Consider the following 7,098-nt stretch of genomic DNA (forward strand, 5'->3'; position numbering starts at 1 on the left):
AATTCTAGTTTGACTGATATAACTGTCCTTGGAACGATACACGGAACTAAACCAGTTACTATACTACTACACGATCGGGTACACTGCCCGTTAGTGTGTAGCAATCTCTAAAACTGGTATTTTCCATACGAGAATTCATATACCACTTTTCGCACATCACCGACTCCTGACGGTTCTTAACCTTTCTTTAATCTGCACGATGTTTTCGGTAGTCTCATGAATAATCTCTGGGCCTGTGAGTTGGGCATCCCCAACCTCATTCCAACAGATAGGAGCCCTACACTTTCTACCATATAGTGCCCCAAACGGTGCGGCTTTAATACTTGCATGATAGCTGTTATTATAAGAAAATTCAGCCAGTGGCAAATATCTATCCCAACCATTACCAAAATCAATGACGCACACTCGTAACATGTCTTTCAACGTTTGAATGGTCCTTTCATTCTGACCATCCGTCTGCGGATGATAAGCAGTGCTCATATCCAACTTTGTTTCCAAAGCTTCTTGTAGAGCTTGCCAAAACATCGATGTGAATCGACTGTCTCGGTCTGAAATAATAGACACGGGAACACCATGTCTTGAAACGATTTCCTTCAAATACAAACGATTAAGTTTCTCTATCGAATCTATTTCCTTAATCGGCAAGAAATGAGCTGACTTTATGAGTCGGTCAACAATCACCCAAATGGTATCATAACCACTCACAACTCTCGGTAACTTCGTAATAAAATCCAGTGTAATACCTTCCCACTTCCACTCGGAAATCGCAGGTTGCACCAAAAGTCCGGACGGTTTCTGAAGTTCAGCTTTAACCTTGGCATAGGTCAAACACTTAGCCACATAAGTAGCCACATCAGCCTTTAAATTAGGCCACCAATATAACTCCTTAAGATCATGATACATCTTTCCTGAACCAGGATGAATAGAGTATCTAGACTTATGACCTTCATCTAAAACAAGTTGTCGCAAATCACCAAATTTCGGAACCCAAAGACGTCCCGCAAAGTATCTAGTACCATCAGTTCGTACCTCAAACTTCTTGGCCATGCCTCTGACTTTCCCGTTCACAAAATTCTCCTCATTTAAGGCTTCTTATTGTGCCTCAAGAATCTGCCTAGCGAGGTTTGTTCGAATCGTCATATTCAAGGCCCTAAACCTGCGAGGTTCTATAACGACCCGTCCTAATCCATCTGGACGAATACATTATATTTGGTTACATCGCGAGGTACTTGACCTCTATATGATACATTTTACAAACATTGCATTCATTTTTGAACGACTAACTTTCGTTACATCAAAAGTTGACGGCATGCATACCATTTCATAATATATCCAACTATAAATGACTTAATAATATTTTTGATGAACTCAACAACTCGAATGCAACATCTTTTGAAATATGTCATGAATGACTCCAAGTAATATCTCTAAAATGAGTAAATGTACATCGGAAGATTTCTTTAATACCTGAGAATAAACATGCTTTCAAGTGTCAACCAAAGGGTTGGTGAGTTCATAGGTTTATCGTAATCAATCATTTCTATAATTTTAATAGACCACAAGATTTCCTTTATTCAATAATCATACACTCGTAAGTGTTTAAAAATATCATTCATATGGATTGAACACCTGGTAACCGACCTTAACAAGATGCATATAGAATATTCCCATCATTCCGGGACACCCATCGGACATGATAATTTCGAAGTACTAAAGCATTCCAAATTCTAGAATAGGCTTGTTGGGCCAGATAGATCTATCTTTAGGATTCGCGTCAATTAGGGGGTCTGTTCCCTAATTCTTAGGCTACCAAGCTAAAAGGGGCATATTCGGCTTCTATCCATTCAACCATATAATGTAGTTTCAAGCAAGGTTGAAAAAGACGCGAGACGGGGCCGAAACGGTAGCGACCTCAAAACGTCGCAACGTAAAAAAGGGGGCCGAGATGGGGTCGAAACGGACGTTGACTAATGTTGACTTTTATATATATAAATATATATTTACACATATTTTAGAGCTAAAAAACCTTTGTTGACAAATTTGTACCTATATTTGCTATTAGCCTTAATATAATACAAAATGGAATACTAAATTAAGTCAATTCTGATTGATTTGACCGACTTATGATTGATTTTAACAGAATTTCTGACTTTTGACCGGCGTTGACCAAATTTTTCCTGCATTTGGCCTGACTTTTGACCGTTGACTGACTTATAAGAAAACGGGACGGGGTCGAAATGGTTTATTCACCAAAACGCCGCAACGGGCGTCGCAACGGACGCCGTTTACAACAGTGGTTTCAAGTACTTGTGTCTATTTCGTAAAACAGTTATAAAAATAGCGCATGTATTCTCAGTCCCAAAAATATATATTGCAAAAGCATTTAAAAAGGGAGCAACTGAAACTCACCATACTGTATATTGTAGTAAAAATACATATGCCGTCATTTAACAAGTGTAGAGTTGACCTCGGATTCACGAACCTATATCATTCATATGTATATTAATACATATAATCGTAATTAAGTAATTTATTTATTAATTGTTATTTTAGTAACATATATGTTTCATTAATAATTTAATTATCTATATTTACATTAGATAAATAATTAGTATTTAGAATATCAATATATATATGTAATAATTTCCAACATGAAATCATAAAATATTAAGAAGATATATTAGCCGCCTATGTTTTGTTTGATAATGTTACACTGTCATATTCAATTTCATGACACATATATAAAGTAGTAGCACTAAGGGAGTTACATATCTTGGAAGTGATTGAACAATCCAAATTATCGTGCATGAATGTCAATAAATAAAGTTAAAGTATCATTATCATTATAACAATAATAATAATATGTTATGTTTAATCAAACCAAAAAATTTATGTACTTGATTAACAAGTAGACCCGGCCTACGGTTATTAATTGCTACCATTTTAGTGTGATTCTGGTATTTGCCCACGTACATATCTATTTATGCTCCTTTAACAAAATATTATCTAAAAAAAACAATCACTCAAAAGAGTGTAGATAAGTTTGTAATTTCAGCTGTTTTAATTATAATTATTATAAACAAAGACGTTAGATGTATGTGTCCTTTATTATACAATCCTAGTCGCAGATTTTGATTAATAAGTAGGATTTATTTATTTATTTATTTATTTTAATTTAATATTAGTAGTACTTTTAAGAAAGTTGGTAACATGAGTATGTCGATGATAATGCAATTTGCCAGTCATGCAGGAGAGCCCACAGCCACAACTAGCCTCACTTTCACCAAAAACTTGTACGCAAAAAAAAATATGGTAGGATGTTACTTTGGATTTAACTTGCCGACAGTTTTAATAGGGTTATTATATCGTACTCCGTTGTTCATCAATGATGGATAAAAGTCCTCAGAAAAATCCCAAAATTTTAAATTATGTTTCTTTAATTATTTTGGTCTTTATGGTATAAAATTCAGTCATTAACTATTAAATAAAAATTACACCCCTGACCGCACTCGATTCCAGGTAAAATATGGAAAGTGTTTAAATTTAACAAGTAGCTCATAAATACATTTTTAATAAGTCTATAATTTATATATTCCATTTTTGGATTACCGTTTATTTTAAAATCACATAAGTTCAAATTAACTTCCCTAAATAATAATCGAAACGTCCAACGAGTATTACAGTCATTTAATATTTATTGTTAATATACTTTATTTATATATAGTTATGTTTTAAATAATAATTATAATAATATCATATTTTATTTTATTTTACATAGTAAATCCTAATAATTGAATCATATAACATTTCAAATTAATATATAGTAAGTATGTATATATCTATTTACAAATAGTTGTTCGTGAATCATCGGGAATGGTCGATGGTCAATGATAATATGAAACAGTTCAAAATTTTTGAGACTCAGCTTTATTGACTTTGCCTATCGTGTCGAAATCATATAAAGATTAAGTTTAAATTTGGTCGGAAATTCCCGGGTCGTCACAGGTTCAGCCCTCTCTTTACGACTTAACGCACCTGCCACAACATTGGCCTTTCCAGGATGGTATAAAAGTTCGCAATCATAATAGTTCAACGTCTCAACCCATCTTCGTTGCCTCATATTCAACTATTCTTATCAAGGATATGTTGAAGACTTTTGTGATCAGTGTACACTGTACTTTTGACCCCATAAAGATAATGTCTCCAAATCTTAATCGCAAATACAACATCTCCCAACTCTAAATCACGGGTTGTATAATTCTGCTCGTGAATCTTCAACTGACGTGATGCGTACGCAATAACTTTCTTTCGTTGCATCAAAACACAACCAAAGCCATGACGCGAAGCATCACAATAAACAACAAAATCATCATTACCCTCAGGTAGTGACAGTATCGGAGCGGTAGTCAACTTCTTCTTCAGGGTTTGAAAAGCAGTCCCTTGTTCATCCTTCCACCCATACTTCTTCCCCTTGTGCGTTAAAGCAGTCAGAGGTTTCGCTATACGAGAGAAATCTTGAATGAACCTTCTATAATAACCTGCCAACCCTAGAAACTGACGAATTTGAGTAGGAGTTTTCGAAATTTCCCACTTCTCAATTGCCTCAATCTTGGCAGGATCAACTTGTATTCCTTGTTTACTAAAAATATGTCCAAGGAATTGAACTTCTCTTAGCCAGAAAGCACACTTAGAGAACTTAGCGTACAATTCTTCTTTCCTCAAAAAATCAAGCACCAACTTTAAATGTTCTTCGTGCTCTTCATCACTCTTAGAATAAATAAGGATGTCGTCGATGAAAACAATAACGAATTTGTCCAGATAGGGTCTACACACACGGTTCATGAAGTCCATGAACACAGCAGGTGCGTTAGTTAATCCGAACGGCATAATAAGAAATTCGTAGTGACCATAACGGGTGTGAAAAGCTTTTTTTAGAATATCAGATTCTTTAACACGCAGTTGATGATAACCGGAACGAAGATCGATCTTAGAATAAACAGATGAACCTTGAAGCTGATCGAACAGATCATCAATTCTAGGAATAGGGTAACGATTCTTAACAGTAAGCTTGTTCAACTCGGGATAACCAATACACCATCAGAACGAACCATCTTTTCTCTTAACAAACAAACAGGAGCTCCCCAAGGGGACGAACTGGGACGAATGAAATATAGTTGCAACAATGAAAGAAGAAATATATGGAGTAGTCCCATCAGTGGCATAGATATATAAGACAATTCTCTCAAGGGTGATAATGAGGATCATGGACTTCAAGGTAAATTTTCATTACATTTCTGAAAGGAAGACGTACGAAAGTTGTGATCTTTCAACGAGAGTGAACTTCCTTGTACAATGAGCGAGGCAATCTAGGATTCATCCATATTCTTAAATTTATGTGCGGATGAAAAGAACGCGAATCATGGGTTATAAATAATGGCCCACTCCAGGTGAGATGAATCTCCAAAAATAATTTCGTGCACCTCAAAGTATTGAATCCTAGGATTGATGTTTATGAGGGTGTTGCGGTTAGCAGCGAATATTGAGAGTAGAAACTCCTCACACGGTCTAGTGTATTATATATCCATGATATCCACTATAATAACAGTTGGGGTAGAAACCCACCTAACGCCTTTTCTACAATAGGGTGACCATAAGAGGGAAAATTTTATGAGCGCAAAGACTTTCCAATAAATTTTATAAAAGCGGCATCCAAAGTGGTGTAAGAGTTTCTATCAATGAACTTAATGGTAAGTTTCATCCTTAAACGGAGGATGGGAAGAACCGTGATCCAAACACTCTGTAGGGTAATGCGAAATTTTTAATGAAATCAATCAAAGAAGTTTTGAAAAAGCTTTAAACGTCTGGTGTAACCCCATAAATGGAACGAGGTTCTTAGTAAATTTAGAAGTATGTACAACGTGTACCATTTTACGTAAAACAATGTGACTTAACTAGACAACTCAATAAAGGAGTGATTTTAAAATAATTTTGAAGGTATAATTTAGTATATACTAGCCAAAATAGGTAAGGGTAAATTTATTCATTTGAATCCATACATACATATATGATTTTATAAATTGTATACACGACAAAATATTTCATTACTTCTATTCGTCCATAAATCTCGTGAGAACAGCCCAATTAAACAAATGTGTAAAACTTCCGATGATAAACAGAGTATCTGTATTTCAGAGGTTACAAGTTGAAGTAAGATCGTGGAAGATCGAGTAAAGGACTTGAATCGTCGTGCGACATTTGACCAACAAATGTTACGAGGTCACGAAACCAATGAGTTAAATGTTATTTTGACTATTATCAGGACATAAGTCCTTGGGCCAACACTGTTCCGGAGCGAAGCTATTGCTAACAAGCGAGTTATGAAGGATAGAGCATGAGATAGATAATCTGGTTAAAATGAGCTTCTTGTATATCAACAAATAAGGTAATGAATATTTTCCCTACCCATGTAATACATCGAAATTTCTGAATTAGTAGTGTCAAAATTTTCTTTGACTCGCTTTCTATTACTCATGTCACAATATTGGAACTTCTATATGAATTACCGTAATATAATCACGTTGGCCTGACGTTATTATATTATACTAATTCATAGTTCCATTCCAATAGCACTACATGAGGTCAGGACACGCAATCAACCTCGAATTTCCACACAATCTCTCTAGAACGATTTCTTAAACAATGTGCTAAGGATAGCACAAGAGACAAAAACATCAAAAGTACACTTGACGACCATCGTTATCATGGTCTCATAGCTTGATCATAACTCTAAATGAATTTAATAAATAACCTTGCATTCTTTATTTAAAAATGATTTCCTATAACGGAAACCTACCAAAATATGTAAGTTTAGAAAAACCATACATAAATTCTTAACCAAAAGTTGACCAAAACAAAGTCAACAAACACCTATAATTTAATGTAACAAAATAGAATGCAAGATAATGTTTAACAAAAGTTGCCATCATAAATATGCAGACTCTCTAAGCACAGCGGAAGCAATCAATCATGAACCTGAGAATAAAACATGCAAGTAACTGTCAACAAAAATGTTGAGTGAATTATAGGTTTAATCATTGC

Source organism: Rutidosis leptorrhynchoides, chromosome 3 (genome assembly GCF_046630445.1).
Source record: "Rutidosis leptorrhynchoides isolate AG116_Rl617_1_P2 chromosome 3, CSIRO_AGI_Rlap_v1, whole genome shotgun sequence".
Taxonomy (NCBI): Eukaryota; Viridiplantae; Streptophyta; class Magnoliopsida; order Asterales; family Asteraceae; genus Rutidosis; species Rutidosis leptorrhynchoides.